Source organism: Bos grunniens, chromosome 4 (assembly GCF_055505025.1).
Source record: "Bos grunniens cultivar Pamir isolate PY7600 chromosome 4, Bosgru_T2T1.0, whole genome shotgun sequence".
Classification (NCBI taxonomy): domain Eukaryota; kingdom Metazoa; phylum Chordata; class Mammalia; order Artiodactyla; family Bovidae; genus Bos; species Bos grunniens.
This window is the reverse complement of record NC_141168.1, coordinates 65,863,607-65,884,957: the sequence shown is the minus strand read 5'-3', so window position 1 is coordinate 65,884,957 and position 21,351 is coordinate 65,863,607. Positions and strand designations below refer to the sequence as shown.

At 38.7% G+C, this 21,351-nt stretch overlaps 1 protein-coding gene across 42 annotated transcripts in view; it reads right to left on the bottom strand.

Annotated features, from left to right (window-relative positions):
* FOXP2 (forkhead box P2) overlaps positions 1-21,351 on the bottom strand; it is a 665,882-nt gene that overhangs the window by 544,915 nt on the left and 99,616 nt on the right. For 8 of the 42 annotated variants that reach the window (XM_086396671.1, XM_086396679.1, XM_086396680.1 and 5 more), the window contains one exon: positions 3,809-3,889. The exons of the other annotated variants lie outside the window; for them this stretch is intronic. The gene's annotated coding sequence lies outside the window, so the exon portion shown is untranslated. The remainder of the gene's footprint in view (positions 1-3,808; positions 3,890-21,351) is intronic. 42 annotated transcript variants of the gene reach the window in all.

Below are 21,351 nucleotides of genomic sequence, written 5' to 3'. Positions count from 1 at the left end.
CACTCCATAGACTATAGCCCACCAGGCTCCTCTGTCCATGGGGATTCTCCAAGCAAGAATACTGGAGTGGGTTGCCATACCTGCCTCCAGGGGGATCTTCCTAACCCAGGTATTGAACCCAGGTTACCCTCATTGCAGGTGGCTTCTTTACTGTCTGAGCCACCAGGAAATCCCATAATTAGAAGGATTACATATTTTAAATGTAGAATTGACTCTGAATATTAGAGGATGCCGTGACAGTTAATTTTGTGTCAACTTTGCTAGGCCGTGTGTGTGTGTGCACGTGCACACGCACGTGTGTTAGTCGCTCAATGGTGTCCAACTGTTTGAGACCCCATGTGATGCAGCCCACCAGGCTCCTCCATCCATGGAGTTCTCCAGGCAAGAATATGGGAATGGGTAGCCAGTCCCTTCTCAGGAGTATCTGCCCAACCCAGGGATTAAACTCAAGTCTCTTGCATTGCAGACAGATTCTTTACCATCTGAGCCACCAGGAAAGCCATTGCTATGGAATGGTACTCAGATATTTGGTCACATACCAGTCTAGATGCCACTATGGAGGAAATTTTTAGATGAGATTAACATTTGAGGAAAGCAGATTACTCTTCATGGTGTAGTAAGCCTTAACCACTTTACTGAAAGCCTTAAGAGAAAAGAGAGCTCCCCCAAGGACGAGAAAAATCTGTATCCAAACTGCCTTTGACTCAAGCAACAATATCAACTCCAGCCTCAAAGACTGCCCTGCAAATTTCAGACTTGCCAGACCCTAATTTCTTAAAATAAGTTTCTCTCTATCTGTCTCTCTATATATACATACAAACACACACATCCTATTGGTTCTGTTTCTCTGGAGAACTCTTCTAAGTGGCCTTCAGCATTATTCCCAAGCCAAGGTTGGGGTGCTCTAGAGGGATGCACTAGAGGGGACTTCTGTATCAGAAAGATACCTAACATAGTTAGGTAACGATGTTCCCATAGTCTGGATGATTTCTACGATCATTTTCAATGCTTCATGACTGCTAGTGACCTGTTCTTTCTAATCAGTACAATCTTTGGATGTCACACAGCTTATTGTTCAGATGAGTCTATAGCTGAAACATCCTGGAATAGGAAATGGCAACCCACTCTAGTATTCTTGCCTGGAAAATTCCATGGACAGAGGAGGCAGGCTGCACTCCACGGGGTTACAAACAGTCGGACATGGCTAAGCACATACACATACATAGCTGAAACACAGACAACTGACAAAAAATACTGATCAAAAATTATAATGGCCTTTATTACTGTTATGGGGCTTCTCTGATAACTCAGTTGGTAAAGAGTCTGCCTGCAATGCAGGAGGCCCCGGTTTTATTCCTGGGTTGGAAAGATTCTTGGAAAAAGGATAGGTGACTCACTCCAGTATTCTTGGGCTTCCATTGTGGCTCAGCTGGTAAAGAATCCAGTGCAAGGCGGGAGACCTGGATTCGATCTCTGGGTTGGGAAGATCCCCTGGAGAAGGGTAGGGCTCCAGTATTCTGGCCTGGAGAATTCCACGGACTGTATAGTTTATGGGGTCGCAGAGAGTTAGACACAACTGAGTGACTTTGACTTTATTACACTTATACTGTGGGGTAACCTATACACCACTCTTTCACGTATCTATTATACTTGAATTTCCCAACAATCCATGACACATACAGCTTATATTTTTATTATAATTTCAAACAAAGAAATCATGATCAAAAAAAATACACACTTACTTAGGGAAAGAATTAGGACTACACTCTGCAAGTCTTTTTACTTTAGCATCCCCTCTTATTTGAGAAATTAATCCGTGGAAATTGGACTGCTAAGGATTGAATTGTGTCCTCCCAAAATTCATGGGTTGAGGCCTTAATCCCCAATGTGATATTATTTGGATATGGGGACTTTGGAAGGTAATGAGGTTTACATGAGGCCATGAAAGTGAAGACCTCATGATGGGATCAGTGCCCCTTTAAGTGCTAACTCTCTCTCTCATCCACCACATGAAGACACAGTGAGAAGACAAGTCAGGAAGAAAGTTCTACTAATTAGAACTCTGATATGCTAGCACCCTGATCTTGGACCTCCAACTTCCAGAACTGTGAGAAATAAATTTTTATTGTTTAAGCCACATAAACATGGGAATACCAGACCACCTGACCTGCCTCTTGAGAAACCTATATGCATGTCAGGAAGCAACAGTTAGAACTGGACATGGAACAACAGACTGGTTCCAAATAGGAAAAGGAGTACATCAAGGCTGTATATTGTCACCCTGCTTATTTAACTTATATGCAGAGTACATCATGAGAAACGCTGGGCTGAAAGAAGCACAAGCTGGAATCAAGATTGCCAGGAGAAATATCAATAACCACACATATGCAGATGACACCACCATTATGGCAGAAAGTGAAGAGGAACTAAAAAGCCTCTTGATGAAAGTGAAAGGAGAGTGAAAAAGTTGGCTTAAAGCTCAACATTAGAAAATGAAGATCATGGCATCTAGTCCCATCACTTCATGGGAAATAGATGGGGAAACAGTGTCAGACTTTATTTTTGGGGGCTCCAAAATCACTGTTGATGATGACTGCAGCCATGAAATTAAGACACTTACTCCTTGGAAGGAAAGTTATGACCAACCTAGATAGCATATTCAAAACCAGAGACATTACTTTGCCAACAAAGGTCCGTCTAGTCAAGGTATGGTTTTTCCTGTGGTCATGTATGGATGTGACAGTTGGACTGTGAAGAAAGCTGAGTGCCGAAGAATTGATGCTTTTGAACTGTGGTGTTGGAGAAGACTCTTGAGAGTCCCTTGGACTGCAAGGAGATCCAACCAGTCCATTCTGGGTGTTCTTTGGAAGGAATGATGCTAAAGCTGAAACTCCATTACTTTGGCCACCTCATGCGAAGAGTTGACTCATTGGAAAAGACTCTGATGCTGGGAGGGATTGGGGGCAGGAGGAGAAGGGGATGACAGAGGATGAGATGGCTGGATGGCATCGCCGACTCGATGGACATGAGTTTGAGTGAACTCCGGGAGTTGGTGATGGACAGGGAGGCCTGGCGTGCTGCAATATATGGGGTCGCAAAGAGTCGGACATGACTGAGCGACTGAACTGAACTGAACTGAAGCCACGTAATCTACGGCGGCCAGTGCTAACTAATATACAGACTTACAAATTCTGGGTGTTACTGAATACTACAACCCATTCAAAAATTATATATTATGAAAATGTATTTTAAAAAACATGAAATAATACTAATCAAAGAGAAAAATCATATAAACGCTGGGAGTCAGACATGAGGCTACACCATAATCCCTTGCAAAGTTTTCTAAAGTATATATTGCCAACCCCACACCCACAGTGTGTTATTCAACAAGTCTGGGTTGTGGTCCCAAATTTTGCACCTCTAAAAATAGTTCACAAGTGGCAGTGATACTGAATCATATTTTGTAAATGACTGGTATAGGCTGCTACAAGATGTAAATCAGAACCTATTTAGAGCATTAGTGCTACAGAAACACAAGTCCGTGTGCCTGACTCGCAGTGAGCCCAAACAATACCAAAACATCAGAGTTTGGAAGAGAGAAAATTTTACTGAGGGTCATGCAAAGACATGGATGGCTCATACCTTAAAAAACCCCATAACTCCCTGAAAGCTTTCAGCAAAGCCTTTTTCTAGGAAAGGTAAGGGTGGGGGTGAGGTTAGTTACTGCAAAATTCTGGATGTTAGATCGTTTGTTACTGAAGTCAGGTCATAGGTAAATTACAGAAATGATGTTCTGTAAATCTCTTACCAAATGAATGAATGTTATTCTCCACTCTGACAAGAAAGGGTCAGGTCCCCAGGCACAGTTTTCACCCTCTGAAGTCCAGTCCTGGCCAAGAGAAGGCAGATCTCAGCTGGCAGCTCCCTCAGGGCGAAATCCCCAGACCCTACCCAGCTTGTCATCGCTGAGGGAGCCAGGTGCCCAGGACCCAACCTGCCCTCAGGCTCCTCAGGCCACCCAGAAGCCAGGGGCCAGGTCCCACAGACTGCATCCTATGCAGACTGCCGATGCAACGAGGTCGCAGAAGCTGTGATGGGGGAGTTCATCACCACCTCAAAACCTGAGCCCCACCTTGGCCAGGGCTCTGGAGCCCGGCAGGACACAGCCCCCAACCTGTTCCCTGGGTTCTCCCAGCCTCCCCACTTGCCCCAGGCCTGGTGAGCTAAAGGCTCTCTGGGAGAAGGCGAGGGTACACCTCTTACCTCACTCTCCACCATTGGTTCACTCAGAGGACCACCATTCCCCGGGCCATTAACTGAACAGGGCCACTAACGGTCCCTCAGTGACAAGTGCTTTCTTGGGGCCCACTGAGGCGCCGACCAATGGCTGAGCGTGAGCTCTGTCACTCAGTGACAGTTGCTCAAATGGGGAGGAGCCCACTCGTGCACCCAGTGAAATCGCGGTAAATTTTCTTAAGGTAACCTCACATAACTTGGTGGTCTTGCAGTAAATTTTCTTAAGGTAATGGCAACCCACTCCAGTACTCTTGCCTGGAGAATCCCATGGGTGGAAGAGCCTGGTAGGCTGCAGTCCATGGAGTCGCTAAGAGTCGGACATGACTGAGCGACTTCACTTTCACTTTTCACTTCCATGCACTGGAGAAGGAAATGGCAACCCATTCCAGTGTTCTTGCCTGGAGAATCCCAGGGACGGGGGAGCCTTGTGGGCTGCCATCTATGGGGTCACACAGAGTCGGACACGACTGAAGCGACTTAGCAGCAGCAGCAGCAGCAACCTCATACAACTTCATGGTAACAGCTGCTTAGTGCCGGGTAACCAATGGCCACGTGCTAAGGGCTGTGTACGGCCACACTCTATAATACTAAGAGTGCATTTTAAATATGCACATATACACAGAACACCAAACTCCAAGATTTTAAACTTGGATATCTTGGATAGGGCAGGTTTTCAAAAAGAAGTTTCAAAAATTTATCCAATTTGTTTTAATAATCACCAGGTTTGGGAAATTAACAGCCTAAGAGTATCAAATTAGAAAAAAAAGTTGTTTCATTTCTTTAATTATCTACAACATAAAAACTAGGTAAAGATGTTATTTAGAAAAAGATTCTTTCAAAATTTTCTTAATATGAATTACAAAATTACAATGCCACTGACAATACCAAGTTTTTATAAAGTACACGGTCAGAAAATAGTGTGTTATTTTGAATATATTTGATATTTGTCATTAAAATCCTATGGACATTACTCATTTATTTAAGCCCTTTGATCCTGGGCAGGGTAAATCTCCATTAGCCTAAACCTAGCCAGAGGGAAATCAACAGATAAAGCCACAATACTATCAAAGAAAGCACAAAATAATTTTAAAATGATCATCTGACACACAAAAAACTCTTAACAGTGGTAAGCTTTAGTAGTGTTTCTGTAATGAAATTAATGAATGAAATAATTATTGTTTAAAATATCAGTTATTTATAATAAATATATATAACTTAAAATACAAAAATGACAAATTGATAAATATTTCACATAAATAGTATGTAGATAAAAGTCTATCATAAGCACTAATACAAAGATGCTTGAGAATGCTATATTTTATCTACTGAAAGAACTACAAGTAAAATCAGCTTGAGCATGGGCCAGAATAATAATCAACAGAATGTACAGATATATAAGATAAATATAAAGCCAAATGATCAGTAAAGTAAATCTGAACTGAATACCCAATGCCATTTTCTACGTGTGAACCAAGGCAGCCGTCACTTGATTTCTCCTGGTCTCTTTCTTCAACTACAGAACGTCCCTCAAGAAATTTCTTGCTTAAAGCAGAAACACAACACCCAAGATTTCATGAGTCTCTACCTCTCCTTATAAAACTTACCTGCTTGTCTCCCTCTGTGAAAAGTGAGTACCTCAATCTCTACTTCTCAGTTTCAGTTCTTAGGATGCCTAAGGACAGACTCAGAAACCAACAACCAACCCAATTTAGTAGAGTTCGGTTAATGTATTTGCTGCAGATGTTTCTTCAGTTTCAAGAAAATGCATTATGGTATTAATATTTAAGAATTAGCATATATTAAACCAACTGTTAGAGAGGGCAATGGCACCCCTCTCCAGTACTCTTGCCTGGAAAATCCCGTGGATGGAGAAGCCTAGTAGGCTGCAGTCCATGGGGTCGCTAAGAGTCAGACACGAATGAGCGACTTCACTTTCACTTTTCACTTTCATGCATTGGAGAAGGAAATAGCAACCCACTCCAGTGTTCTTGCCTGGAGAATCCCAGGAACGGGGGAGCCTGGTGGGCCGCCGTCTATGGGGTCACACAGAGTCGGACACGACTGAAGTGACTTAGCAGCAAACCAACTGTTTAGACTGTTTGGACAGATAAACATTGTGAAAGAATCACAATTTCACGATAATCTTTTTTATTATGCTCTTGATCTTCACTTATAATAGCATTATAAATGTATTCCATCTAGTCCCAATGATTTAATAAAAGAAAAAATTAATTATAGTCTAGCTACAAGCAAATGTTTATGTCTCAAAAACATATTTTGTATACAGTTAAATGTAAGGTATTAGAAAAATGGAAAATGACTGAATTTGCTATATATAAGCACATCAGTTATTTGGGCTTTAATTTAAAAAAAAAAAGACAAGGAAAAATTGAGGAGAAAATGTGGCATATAAATCTTTCAGTTTCTGCACAATAAGTTTGAATAAGTATTGTTGTTGTTTTTTTCTGTGTAATATGAAGGTTTTAATAGTATTCTCTCTCTTTAATTCAATATGTGTAGGCAGAATAGGTTTTCCTTATACATAAAGGAAAACATAAAATTAGAAAGATAAAACAGAAGGAAAAAATCAATGAAATAGCACAATGTTAAGAAGTAACGTTTAAGAGGAAATCAAAGGAAGGGAGAGCAGCTAAAAAGACCGAAAGAAAGATAAAGGGCAAAGGATTTAAAAATTAAACAGAAGAGAAAAGATTAAAGAAGGAAAGGCAAAAAGCAATGCAGCAGGATTTAAGAAGCCAGTAAAAAGAAAAGACACGCAGTGATGACAAAGGAATAGCAAGTGCCACAAAAAAGATACTCATAGCAATGAAAAGAATAGAGAAAGAAACAAAGTAACAGCCGTCATAAATTAATTTTAAACAGAATTTGAGAAAGATACAATGTTAATGGGCTTTCACTTGTTTTTTTTTTTTTTTCCCCCACCCTTCTTGGCTCTGTTATTGATGAAAAGAAAAAAATTAATGTTCAGGCACAGGAGATTTAGAACAGTATGTTCAGAGTACAGAGATGCAGCAGGGTTAGTACAAAATGCACTGCCACTGGCAGGTTCTGTGATGCTGTGCGAGGAATTTACTTTTTCTGTCCCACACTACATCTCACAGTTTTCTAATTTACATATTGAAGTCGCTGCCTTATTTCTGAGGTCCTTTGACTAAATGTTGTGACTTTATACACAGCCCATCATTGTCTCTGATTCTGAAATCACTAACTTATTTTAAGGTGAAATAAAATGTATCATAATGGACAAACTGAATTACAAATACACTCACCTTTAAATAATCAGCCTTTCTCAGCAATAGTAACGCCACTGAGAGTTTCAAAAATTTGAGGGGGGTATTTTTAGTTGTCATAATGATGGGAATAGCTAATATTTAATACACAAGAGTGAGGGATGCTAGATTTTTGCAATTTCCTGAGGGACATTCTTTTAGATAAAAACATGTTTACAATCAGTTTAGGTACTGAATGCAAATGGGAAAGAGATGGGAATACCAGACCACCTGACCTGCCTCTTGAGAAACCTATATGCAGATCAGGAAGCAACAGTTAGAACTGGACATGGAATAACACACTGGTTCCAAATAGCAAAAGGAGTACATCAAGGCTGTACACTGTCACCCTGCTTATTTAACTTATATGCAGAGTACATCATGAGAAATGCTGGGCTGGAAGAAGCACAAGCTAGAATCAAGATTGTTGGGAGAAATATCAATAACTTCCGATATGCAGATGATACCACCCTTATGGATGAAAGTGAAGAGGAACTAAAAAGCCTCTTGATGAAAGTGAAAGAGGAGAGTGAAAAAGTTGGCTTAAAACTCAACATTCAGAAAACTAAGATCATGGCATCCCACCCCATCACTTCATGGCAAATAGATGGAGAAACAGTGGAAACAGTGACAGACTTTATTTTCTTGGGCTCCAAAATCACTGCAGATGGTGACAGCAGCCATGAAATTGAAAGACGCTTACTTCTTGGAAGAAAAGTTACAACCAACCTAGATAGCATGTTAAAAAGCAGAGATATTACTTTGCTGAGAAAGGTCCGTCTAGTCAAGGCTATGGTTTTTCCAGTGGTCATGTATGGATGTGAGAGTTGGACTATAAAGAAAGCTGAGCGCTGAAGAATTGATGCTTTTGAACTGTGGTGTTGGAGAAGACTCTTGAGAGTCCCTTGGACTGCAAGGAGATCCAACCAGTTCATCCTAAAGGAAATCATTCCTGAATGTTCATTGGAAGGACTGATACTAAAGCTGAAACTCCAATACTTTGGCCACCTGATGTGAAGAACTGACTCACTGGAAAAGACCCTGATGCTGGGAAGGACTGAGGGCAGGAGAAGAAGGGGACGACAGAGGATGAGATGGTTGGATGGCATCACCGACTCAATGGACATGAGTTTGAGTAAACTCTGGGAGTTGGTGATGGACAGGGAAGCTTGGCGTGCTGCAGTCCATGGGATCGCAAAGAGTTGGACATGACTGAGCGACTGAACTGAACTGAACTCAATGCATCTTTAACAAATGGCTAAATGAAATATAAAGCAAATAAAATATCATCATTCCAATACAGTCCATAGTTCTCCTCTTATTGTGTGTATTTATTTCTATTAAAGGGTAGAGAATATTTTCGGTATGTGGAAAGTAAAGTATGCTGATGTGATTACTTTAAATTTGTACAGTACCTTTTCCAATTAGAACCTCTCTTCTAGCAATGTGAGGGTCAATATTAAGGTAGGTTAGGTCAATGTTAGGGTAATATTAAATAGTAATGTATCAGTAACTACAGATACAGTAACTCATAAAACCTTTACAATGAATTTTTATTTGTGTAAACAATGACAAGTGAAATGCAAATCACTATTGACTGCCATGTACATTGTTCTAAAAAATAATCTAGATTACTTACAAAATGTAAAAACAAGTTAATATGAGCCACTTCGGAAGACAGTTTGGTAGTTTATTGCAAAGCTAAATATAGTTTCACCACACAACCCAGACATTATGCTCTACATTTCACCTAATGAGTCAAAACTATATACACACCAAAGCCTGCACATGAAAGGTTGCTGCAGCTTATGTATAATTGCAAAATGTAGGAGGCAACCAATACATCCTTCAATAAGTCAATGAGTAAACAAACTGTGATAAATTCATGCAAGGGAAGATTGCTGTGCGGTGCTGCGCTGTGCTCAGTCATATATGACTCTTTGTGGCCCCATGGACTATAGCCCTCCATCCATGGGAGTTCCCAGGCAAGAAAACTGCAGTGGGTTGCCATTTCTTATGCCAGTGGATTTTCCTGATCCAGAGATTGAACCTGCATCTCCTAGGGCTCTTGCATTGCAATTCTTTACCTAACTGAGCCACCTGGGAAGCCCCAGGAGGGAAGGTTATAAAGAAATGAATTATCAAACTATGAAAAGACATGGAGAAACCTTAAATAAACATTCCTAAGTCAAAGAAGACTGTCTGAAAATGCTACATATTGCATAATTTCAACTACATGACACTGGAAAAGGTAAAACCATAGACAGTAAGATTAGATGTTGCCAGAGGTCTGGAGGGGAAGGAGAGGGAGAGGAATGAATAGGTGGAACGTGGGATTTTTTTAGGGCAGTGATATTATTCTTTTTTCTTTATTTTTGTTCCCCAACCAGGGACTGAACCCAAGCCCCATGCATTGGGAGCACAGAGGAGTCATAACCACAGGACCAGCAGGGACGTCTCTGCTACACTCTATGATACTATCCTGGTAGATACAAGACATAATGTACTTGTCAAAATCTACAGAACTGTATAACACAAACAAGCCCTAATGTAAACTCTAGAATTTAGTTAATAATAAAATATCAATTTTGGTTCATCAATTGTATCAAATGAACCACACTAATGAAAGATGTTAATAATTGGGGGAATCACTTTGAGGCTGGGAAGTAATATGGGAACTCTCTGTACTTACTGCTCATTTTTTCTGTAAATCTAAAAATTCTCTGAAAATTAAAGTCTTAAATTTTAAAAAGAAGTTAATGATCAGCTTATATGTTCATAATCCTACAATGGAAATTTGACTGAACTGACACCGTATGCCCTGTAAGAATCTGAGCTTACTGTTTGGCTGCATATGTGCCCCTACATGAAACTCCAGTCTTTATTGCTATCCTCACCTCAAATCACACTATAGGGAGGAACTAATAAGCATGGGTGAAGTTAAATACTTTTATTGGGCAACAAGACGTGGTTTTTATTCAGATTTTACTATTATTATTTGAGAGTGTTTCTTTCTCTCTTTCCATGTGTAACTGGATACCTCATACATTTCTGTTGAACATGAAGTAAGAACTTCCAGTTCAAAAAAGAACAGAACACATCTCTTTTCCCTCCATAAACCACACAAACATGACAGCTAAAGACTGTTCAATAAAGGGATAAACCTACAAGAATAGAAAGTTCAAGAGAAGACAAGAGCAACAGCATTTTGGAAGCTGAAAAGCTAACATGTGAGTTATAGTTGATTAAACAAACTTCAAAAAGCTTAATCCTTGGCTAACACTGTGGGCAAGCCAAGAAGTTATTTGATCCATAGCAGAAGCCCCAAACTAGGTAGCTTGAGCTATCTCTGGAGTGAGACTGAAGACATTTAAGACAGAAGTAGGCTCTTTTGCTTTCCCTCTCCTACTCTACAGAGCTAGACAACACTCCTCCCCATCCCATGCAGAAACTCACTTTACTATCTAACACCATTTTTTCCTTTGTATTAATTGATTTGCTTGTTTTCTTATGTTGCCTGATATCAAACACATTGTTTTTACATCTTATTTGGAAGAAAGATAGGCAAGGAGTGGGGAGCAGAGGAGGAAGGCAAGGAGAAAGAGAAGGGAGGGAAGAAGGAAATCAGCAAAACGTAATAGATTCAAAATTGGGATCAACTATCACGTGTGAAATATACAGCTAGTGGAAAGCTGCTATATAACACAGGGAGCCCAGCCTGGAACTCTGTGATGACCTAGAGGGGCAGAATGGGTTGGTGGATGGAGGCTCATGAGGGAGGGAATATTCTAATTTTGACTAATTCATGTTGTTGTACAGGAGAAACCAACACAACACTATAAAGCAATTTTCCTCCAACCAAAGAAATTTTTAAAAAATGGGATCAGAGATAACTTCAGTGTATTAAATGATGAGGAGAGAAACAGTAGTAGGAGATAGCATTTATTAATCAAGTAATGGGGCTTCCCTGGTGGCTCAGATGGTAAAGAATCTGCCTGCAATGCAGGAGACCTAGGTTCTATCCCTGGGTTGGGAAGATCCCCTAGAGAAGGGAATGGCAACCCACTCCAGTATTCGTCCCTGGAGAATCGTTGGACTGTACCAATATCACCTTTGTGTTCTCAGGGACCTAAAAGGAATAGGGTGGGGGTGGGGCACATCAAAAGAGCACATAGACCTTCTTTTTCCTTCCTGTTATATTTTACCTGAGCTAAAGCAAAACTTCCTCAATAAATATACGTTTATAAACATACATTTATCTGCAAGAAATTCTCTACAAAGAATCAATACAATCAAGAAAAGAATAAGCAATTATGTTGAGCCACAAGTGAAATAAGGAAAAAGAATATCTTTAATCATTTAGTGAGCTCTAAAGACTTAAAGGATAAAAAGTAATACAGGCAAAAATAATCACTTTCTCAAGAACAAAATTACCTACGTTTTTTGGCCCACAAAGCTCCCCTAAATAATGATCAAAATATAAACTAAATTTTATGGTTTTCTTCATTTTTATAGATAACAAGGTCATCTAGTATTAGATGATACCGGTTATTTAGGATAATAAGGAAAATATTCTCAGGTTATCACTGATCTAGTTAGAGAAAGAAAATAGAGTACACAAGTCTTTCTCCAACTCTACTGAATATGCTTCCCTCAAAAGAGGTGGGAGAGAGTATACCTGTGTGGGATTTACTTCCACATATAATATAAAAGGGTTACTGTTCAAATCTATGCATCATTGATATGTATCTTCCATTTTTGTGAAGGATAAGTTCAATAGACATACTTTAAGTTAGAGAAAAATAATAAAAGGCAATTGCCTAACTGTAACAGGATAAAAGGTATTTAATTATCATAATTTTGAGATTTAACTTTTTCATGCGAATGATAAAATATTTTGAAAAGTAAATGCTATATATAACAGAAAAGCTGTTTCAATGGATGCACACACAACTTTGGTGTATGGTAATCAAGTGAATCAATCATAAGACAAAGTTATCATGAAATAGAGTTAATTAGGTATAGGCTTGGGGTATGGCAGATGGAAGGTGTAACATATGAAAGGAAGTTAAGCACTTTTTTGAATTCTGATTTTCTGGGTGGTTCCCCTTGTCATATAATGAACTATTACATTTCATTTCTGAATAACTGAGGAGATTAAAGCATTCAACTGTAGCTCATGAATTACTCTGAAAGCTATTCAGAATTTAAATGTTATAACTGGTGGTCTCTCATTTTTCATTGTCTAATTAATGAGTTTATGAATAAACAAATGCATTCAAATATTGCAAAGAGCAGACCAGAAATGCACCCCCAATTCATTCATTCATTCAGTTAGTCATTCATTCACTATCTACTGATCTATAAAGGGTCAGACCTTACCCTAAATGACAGCCTGAATAAGATACACATTTTATGCCCCTATGGAATTCACAAGTCAATATGAAAACAGACATTAAACAAACATATGAAGTGTTTGTTACCAATAACAAAGTAGATGAATGAGCTGTGGAAATGAACAAAAGCATAGATGAAAACGGAGTTATTTTAGAGAGGGAGGTCGGCAAAAGCTCCCAGAGAAAGAACCATTTAAACAGAGCAGGCCAAGCATGGAAAGGAACATTTCAAACAGTGACAACAGCAAGTGCAAATAACCTGATTCAGGGAGGGTTGCAAGAACTAAAAGAAAGCCAGTGACACCAGGGAGAGCGAGCGAGGGAGGAGGAGGCAACAGATGAGAAGGAAAGCTAGGCCAGAGTCATTACTGAGGGTCTTTCAAAGCCAAGGTAAGAAGCTTATATTTTATACCAACTACATTTAAAGGCTTTAACACCAAGGAGTACATGATCTAATATTCTTAGTACAGCATCATGACTGTGCTCCATAGCAAATAAATTAGATTTCTTGTGAGGATTCTAAGCTGTTTTGGGCACCATGAGAACTTTCATTAGTCTGCTGCTGCTGCTGCTAAGTCGACTCTGTGCGACCCCATAGACGGCAGCCCACCAGGCTCCGCCGTCCCTGGGATTCTCCAGGCAAGAACATTGGAGTGGGTTGCCATTTCCTTCTCCAGTGCAGGAAAGTGTAAAGTGAAAGTGAAGTCACTCAGCAGCGACCCCATGGACTGCAGCCTTCCAGGCTCCTCCGTCCATGGGATTTTCCAGGCAAGAGTACTGGAGTGGGGTGCCATTGCCTTCTCCGTTCATTAGTCTACTGAAGCCTATAAATCCCCCCTTGGAATAATATCTATAAACACATGAGATAAAATACATGCAGTTACAAAGGAAACCAATTATATTGAAATTCATTTCTATCAAGAACCCCTTGAGGCAAAGAACACAGGGTAAATAATATCTGCAATGACCGTAAGTGCTAGTAGAGTTAGAAGGCAACTGCACTGGAGAGGAGTGGGTGGTTTCAAGAAAATACTGGGATTTTTGGATTCTTTGCTTTTTAGGTAGGTCCAAAATATTGAGCATGGATAAAATGTGAGTGTGTTTTCTTTTCAGTCAAACTCTTCTGAACTATGTATTTGTTTATTTTAAAGAGTATTTTCTCTCTTACAGAACCAAAATGTTTATATTAGAGAATTTTTCTAATAGAAATTGTCCTATAGGCAGGCAATCCTTCAGTCTGTGATCATTAATTGATTATAACAGTAAACACTAATGACAAGAGCTACATTTATTGAGCACTTACTATGTTGCAGGTATTAAGCAAAGTGCTTTACATTGCCAAGTCCGGTTTAATTCCCACAACAACCCTTTGAGATAGAGGCTTTATTATTACTCCCTTTTTACAAATGAGAAAAATTAAAGCTCAGAGATATTAAGTCACTTGCCCAATACCACACAGCTGGTAATTGTCAGTCCTGGGAATGGAGGCCCAGACTAAATCTAGAGTCAGGAGTGACAGAGCATCCACTAACTGTTCATCAGGTTGACTATAATTGGAAACTAAAGATGTATAAGCCAGGGCCCAGATCTTAAGGTGCCAACAAAACAGGTTTTAAGTATAACAAACACATATATATTGTTAGTGGGATATGGGAGACTGTAAAAATATGCACTTAGTTAGCACTAAGTATTCAGCAAAAGAAGAGCTCTTGAATTTTGTAGGAAATGTTTCAGGGCAAGTATAAGACTAGAATCATTTATTTAAAAAATCAGGTAAACTTTAGATAAGCTTAAAGGTGGAGGAAGTAACTTTGGTATGAAAGCCATGAATCATATGAAGTATTAGGGTATAGTAAAAAAAAAAAAAAAAAGATAAACATAATGGTCGAAAGTCTAGATTTTTAACTTCCTAGCAGTGACATTTTAGAAAACTGCTCAAACTCCTCTGACATTCAATATTCTCATTGCAAAATGTGTTTTAAAACTTCTACTTAAAATTATATGGATGTATGTTGCAAACCAAAAAAGTAGCTTCCATTAGCAGTTTTATACATATATTAAACAGCATGGGAACTGCCTTCTCTTCATTTTGCCGAAAGGCAGACACCTCATATAATGTTGTTTCTGTTTGTCTCTCTTTTCTGACCCAGCCCCAGTGAAGAATGCGACCATACATTATATGATTCTTTATTGTCTTTCATTTGGAACTTTTTTTTTTTTCTTTTCTCTTTGTGTAGTATAAGTTTTGTTGGTCCTGGGGTTTTTTGCTGTTGTTGTTGTTGTTTTTAATTTAATTTTTATTGAAGGATAATTGCTTTTGGAACTTATTTCTACACATCTATGAAATCCTAAAGGCAAACCTAACCCGAAGCACCCTCTTTCTTCCAGTCACCCTATTCGTAGAATCCAGTTCCATCAGACCAGCTTCTGAGTGATGAGGATAATGGCTAATAATGGCTTAATGCGTTATTCCCTCGAAAGTATGTATGTTTAATAATAGTCCCCAACGTCCTATAGCTAAAAATTGAAAAGTAAAATAATTTCACATCTTCTAGAAATAATGAGAAGGAAAGCTGAAATTCTGGGACAGGAGGGCCACTGGGTCTTCATTAAATCACATTGCTCAGGAGCTGCAGCCTTTCTGAGGACACTATAATACGTTAACCAGTAGTAAAATAACCAATATTAAAATCAGAGCGAAATATCAGTTAAGAGTCTTAGGATGTTGCTGTCAAATAACCAGTTCAGCAATCAGCATTTCAAGACTAAAAAGGAAGGCTTTGATCTTTTGTGTGTGTTAGTCACTCAGCCGTGTCTGACTCTTTGTGACCTCATGGACTGTAGGCCGCCAGGCACCTCTGTCCATGGAGTTCTCCAGGCAAGAATACTGGAGTGGGTTGCCACTTCCTTCTGCAGGGATCTTCCCAGCCTAGGGATCAAACCCAGGTCTCCTGCATTGCAGTCTGATGCTTTACCATCTGCACTTCTAGGGAAGCCCTTTGATATTTTAAGATTTCTTAATAAAGAGACAACATTAAAATAGCAACATGTATGAAACCTGAATGGTGGTGGGTACATGGATTCTGCTAAATTGGTTTCTGTATATTTTTGTATGTTTTAAGCATTTCTTAACCTGAAAGTGAAAAATTGTAAAATCAAAAATAAAAAAGTTTTTATTACAATGGATACAGAAATATGTTCAACAACTAATTCCAGTGTTAATATTTCTCATCTTGCACCTTACTACTAATCCTCTGGCAACTAAGTATGTCAGGTTGTATAAGACACATCTGGATGAAACAAAGCACTTTATCTCAAATTCTTAAGAATTCAAGACCTAGGTTAAGATATTGCTTTGAGGACTTCTAAAACCAAAAATTTTAACAAAAGTATCACAACTTAGTAGGGTTTTTTTTAGCCTAATAATATAGCCAATAAAACTGCATTGATACAATTTGCCAAAACGATAATAAATAATGTAATGCACACAAATAGTATCATGTAAACCAGATATTTCAAGAAACGACACTAATTTATAATCAATTTTATAATTTACAGTTTTCAGAGAACTTTCAGCTGTATTATTTCACTTAATGGTAAAAACTATAGCTTGTATATTCTGTAGGGAAAAGAAAAAAAAAGAGTTAATTCAGCACAAGTCTCGACATGCCAGCTGATAAAGCTAGCCTTTGGCATAGTTTCAGTTAAAGACGGCTTTCTTGAGTTAACTTGTTGAAATTGCTCAATATGCTAATTGTATAAATGATGGCTTGATATAAGATTGTAATAATTTATTTATATTTTTCTACAAAGTTTGACAGTTTAATAGTCAACAGTTCCATGCTTCCACATTTGAACATAAATTTCAATCTGAAAACAAATGATTAGAGAACAAGAGGCAGCAAAAACTAAATAATCACGTCATCTGATCACTGTACAGATTGAAACTTGATGCAAAAGTGCTATATTTAAAATATACTTAAATTATACAAGGATAATTTCCAAACTACTTTTCAAAAAAGGTGCAAATATTTTTTTTTAAAAAGCAAACACAGCCCAAGAGCCTGGACTTCTGTGATACAGACCTCTACCACCACCCCCCAGTTCTGAGGATCCCTGCAGGCAACCAACTGCTGTATCTGTGGAATGTGCTCTTTGAACTGTACAAAAGCCTTCAGCCCTTCCTGCATTCTGCAAACAAAAACTGCCAAGTGCAATTATTTCTCTGATTTAACGTAATACAAATGTTACTTCTCTGCCCTCAACTCCCCTACTACTAGTGATGGCCTATAATATATACATTTTTATAAATACCCTGTAAAAGATTCATTTTCCTAATCAAAATTGAATTTGTTTTAGAAGTGTAATAGTTCAACTGAATATAATATAAAATTCAACAGGCACCATATTCCCTTTTGTGTATATGTTTTAAGAATTCTATTTCTATAGACGGATTCAAGGATTGAATGGGATTAGTTCTTTTAATTATATGACTAGGATCTTTAGCTTGAAATCTTTCTTACAAAAAAAAAAAAAAAAAACGACAAACACAATAGTTGTTTATATTCAATTCATTTACCAAAAAAACTCATTTGAGCTAGTAAGAATATGTCCTTTCAAATGTGAATATCTCTTGATATTCAGAAGAAAATGAAAAGTAAAAGGCAAAATAATTCCTAAGATAGAGTTGTGTAGATATTTAAACTCACCTACTAGTTAAATGTTAGAATAGTGCATTCTCCTAGCCTAGATCCAACATAAGCTGCTTTTCTTCACTGAGCATATCCTTGGCATTATGCATACCTGAGCATTTTTCTTTCTGAAACAATAATATTGAATCCAGTACTGAAGAGTTAGTTCTATTTTCCATGAACATTAATGTTTCCGACTATTGGTGTGTATAAACAAATTATTAGCTGCATCACTTCATTGGAAAATATTTGAAGTTTTGTAAAATTAAGTTATGAAGATTTAAGATACTATCACTTATTTTGTACCCCAAAATAATTATCAAGTAGAATCAACCATTATAGGAGATTCTAGGAAAACGTAAGACATGCTTTTTTCCAGAAAAACTTAACAATCAAGTTGAAGGGAGAAAGACACAAATACATAAAGCAACTAGAAAATAAGAAACAATAAACATGATGCATATTTGTCACTATTAATTAAAAGTACTTTGTTCATTTCATGGCCTATTTAAATGAAGTTTGACCTCATATCCTTTTTGAGAACCAGAGACATCTTAGGGTGTTACAAACAAAGCTGAGCTAAACTGGATTAGAAGTTGTATCATCCTACAGATAAGGATTCCTCTATTCTTTCTATCAAACATTTTATTTATCAGTCTTATCACTTCTTCTCATTGATGACATAAAAGATTTTTTAGCTACTTAGTTCATATATTATTTTATTTTTCTTATTGATGCTGTTGTCTAACAAAGGATAGTTAAAAACTGATGCTTCAAAGTCAGACAGGTGAAGGTTCAAATTCTGGTTCTATAACAATAACTGGAGCAGCTACTTAACTGTTCCAAGTCTCAGGTACATCTTCTGCAAAATGTACACAGGTGACATAAAGGAAGGTGTCATTGACAACTCTGAAGGCTCATAGTCTCAGAGAAGCTGTGCTTGAACTGTGTCTTGAAGGACAGTAGGGGGTTCATCTACCACAAAGGCAGAGGAGTATTTTCCAACAAAAAGAGCAAAGCACACAGAGGCGTCAAGTGCAAGGTATCTTTGGGGAATCACTACACAAAGAGCAGTTCTAAAACATTTCAGGTTGCAAGAGGTTAGGATAAAGAGGGCTAATATGTATATTATTCTTTTGTGCTTAGATTGTACATAAAATATAATTACAAAGTTTGAAGTCTTAGGATCACCCAGATTTTTGCCCCATGCATCCATTATCAAGTCCTAGAGAAGGAACAATATGCACACAAGCCACAAAACACAAAAGAACTCAAAGCCATTAATTAATGAAATCACGTCAGAGTAAGTGAAGTAAAAAAGAAGAGTCCAAAATATACTGAGTAGAAAAAGATGACACTAGAGGGGACAAGCATGGTCCAAACATCCAACCAGTCCATTCTAAGGAGATCAGCCCCGGGATTTCTTTGGAGGGAATGATGCTGAAGCTGAAACTCCAGTACTTTGGCCACCTCATGTGAAGAGCTGACTCACTGGAAAAGACTCTGATGCTGGGAGGGATTGGGGGTAGGAGGAGAAGGGGACGACAGAGGCTGAGATGGCTGGATGGTATCACTGACTCGATAGACTTGAGTCTGAGTGAACTCCGGGAGTTTGTCATGGACAGGGAGGCCTGGTGTGCTGCGATTCATGGGGTCACAAAGAGTCGGACATGACTGAGCAACTGAACTGAACTGACTGACAGAATACTCTGAAGAGTTAGTTCATATTTTACCCTAAGGTCAAGAGAAAACAAATGCAAAATTTTAAGAAGAAAATAAATATTATCCAATCTTTTTTTAAAAGGCAAGTTGCTACCCTGTGAGTCAGAAGGCAGCATTAAGATAAAGGGCATTAAGAATTTAGTAAAACAGGTAGTCACTGCAGTGATCCAAGTGAATGTTTTAGACTAGCGTAGTATCACTGGGAGGTAGAAAAAGAAAAACATTTTGATCAAATTTGGAGATTTAATTAATGAGACTAGGATACTTTGGCCACCTGATGTGAAGAGCTGACTCATTAGAAAAGACCCTGATCTTGGGAAGATTGAAGGCAGGAGGTGAAGGGGACGACAGAGGATGGGATGGTTGATGGCATCATTGACTCAATGGCCATGAGTTTGAGCAAGCTTCAGGAGATAGTGAAGAACAGGGAAGCCTGGCATGCTGCAATCCATGGGATCACAAAGACTCTGACATGACTGAGTGACTGAACAACAACAAAGGAGAGTAAACAGAAGAATAAAGGAGATGTTCAAGCAACCCAATGTTAGTGATCCAACATTTCTGACATAGGCAACTGGGAGTATAATGGTGCTTGCTATTCAGTAAGACATAACACAGCATAAAAGAAGCATATTTTCCATCATATTTTTATAGGTGAGACAAGAGTTGACAATGAGCTGAATTTTAGATGGATCCCTGTGGGACATTTAAGTAAAGATAACAAGAAGAAAGTTGTAAATGCAGATCTCACACTCAGAGGTAAAATATGAGCTAGAGATGCAAAAGTGGGAGCCCCAACACTAAAAGTGGCAATCAGAGCTCTGGTAGTAAGGGAGCTCATCTAAAATAATGAACACACAAAATGAAAAGATGAAGAGAGAATACAGGAAAATACCTATATTTATCAATGGGCAAAGGAAAGACTCACAAAAGAGACTTAGGAAAAGGAGTAAGTGGGAGAATATGCCATGAGAACATGAGCTGATAAAATAAGGAAGCAGTCAGCTGTGTTAAGTATTTCAGGAAAGGCAAAGGACAGAAACCGCCCTAAGATTTATCAACACTAATATCACTGAGAGACTTCTGATTAAGCACAGCAGTCTGTTGTTGTCCTTCAGTTGCTCAGTAGTGTCCAGCTCTCTGCTACCCCATGGACTGCAGCATGCCAGGCTTCCCTGTTCTTCACCATCTCTTGGAGTTTGCTCAAACTCATGTCCATTGAGTCAGTGATGCCATTCAACCATCTCATCCTCAGCCTTCCCCTTCTCCTCCTGCCTTCAATCTTTCCCAGCATCAGGGTCTTTTCTAAGAGTCTGCTCTTTGTGTCAGGTGGCCAAAGTATTGGAGCTTCAGTACTAGTTCTCCCAATGAATATTCAGGGTTGATCTCCTTTAGGATTGACTGGTGGGATTGCCCAGGGACTCTCAAGAGTCTTCTCCAGCACCACATTTCAAAGGCATCAATTCTCCAGTGTTCAGCCTTTTTTTATTGTCCAGCTCTCACATCTGTACATGACTAATGGAAAAACCATAGCTTTGACTACATGGATCTTTGTATGCAAGTAATGTCTATGCTTTTTAAGACGCTGTCTAGGTTTATCATTGATTTTCTTCCAAGGAGCAAGCATCTTTTAATTTCATGGCTGCATTCACTGTATGCAGTGATTCTGGAGCCTAAGAAAATAAAGTCTGTCACTGTTTCCACTGTTTCCCCAACTATTTGCCATGAAGTGATGGGACGGGATGCCATGATCTTCGTTTTTAGAATGGTGAGTTTTATGCCAGCTTTTTCATTCTCTTCTTTCACCTTCATCAAGAGGCTCTTTAATTCCTCTTTGCTTTCTGCCATAACGATGGTGTCATCTGCATATCTGAGGTTATTGACATTTCTCCCTGCAATCTTGATTCCAGCTTGTGCTTCCTCCAGCCCAGCATTTTGCATGCACAGCAGTCTAAA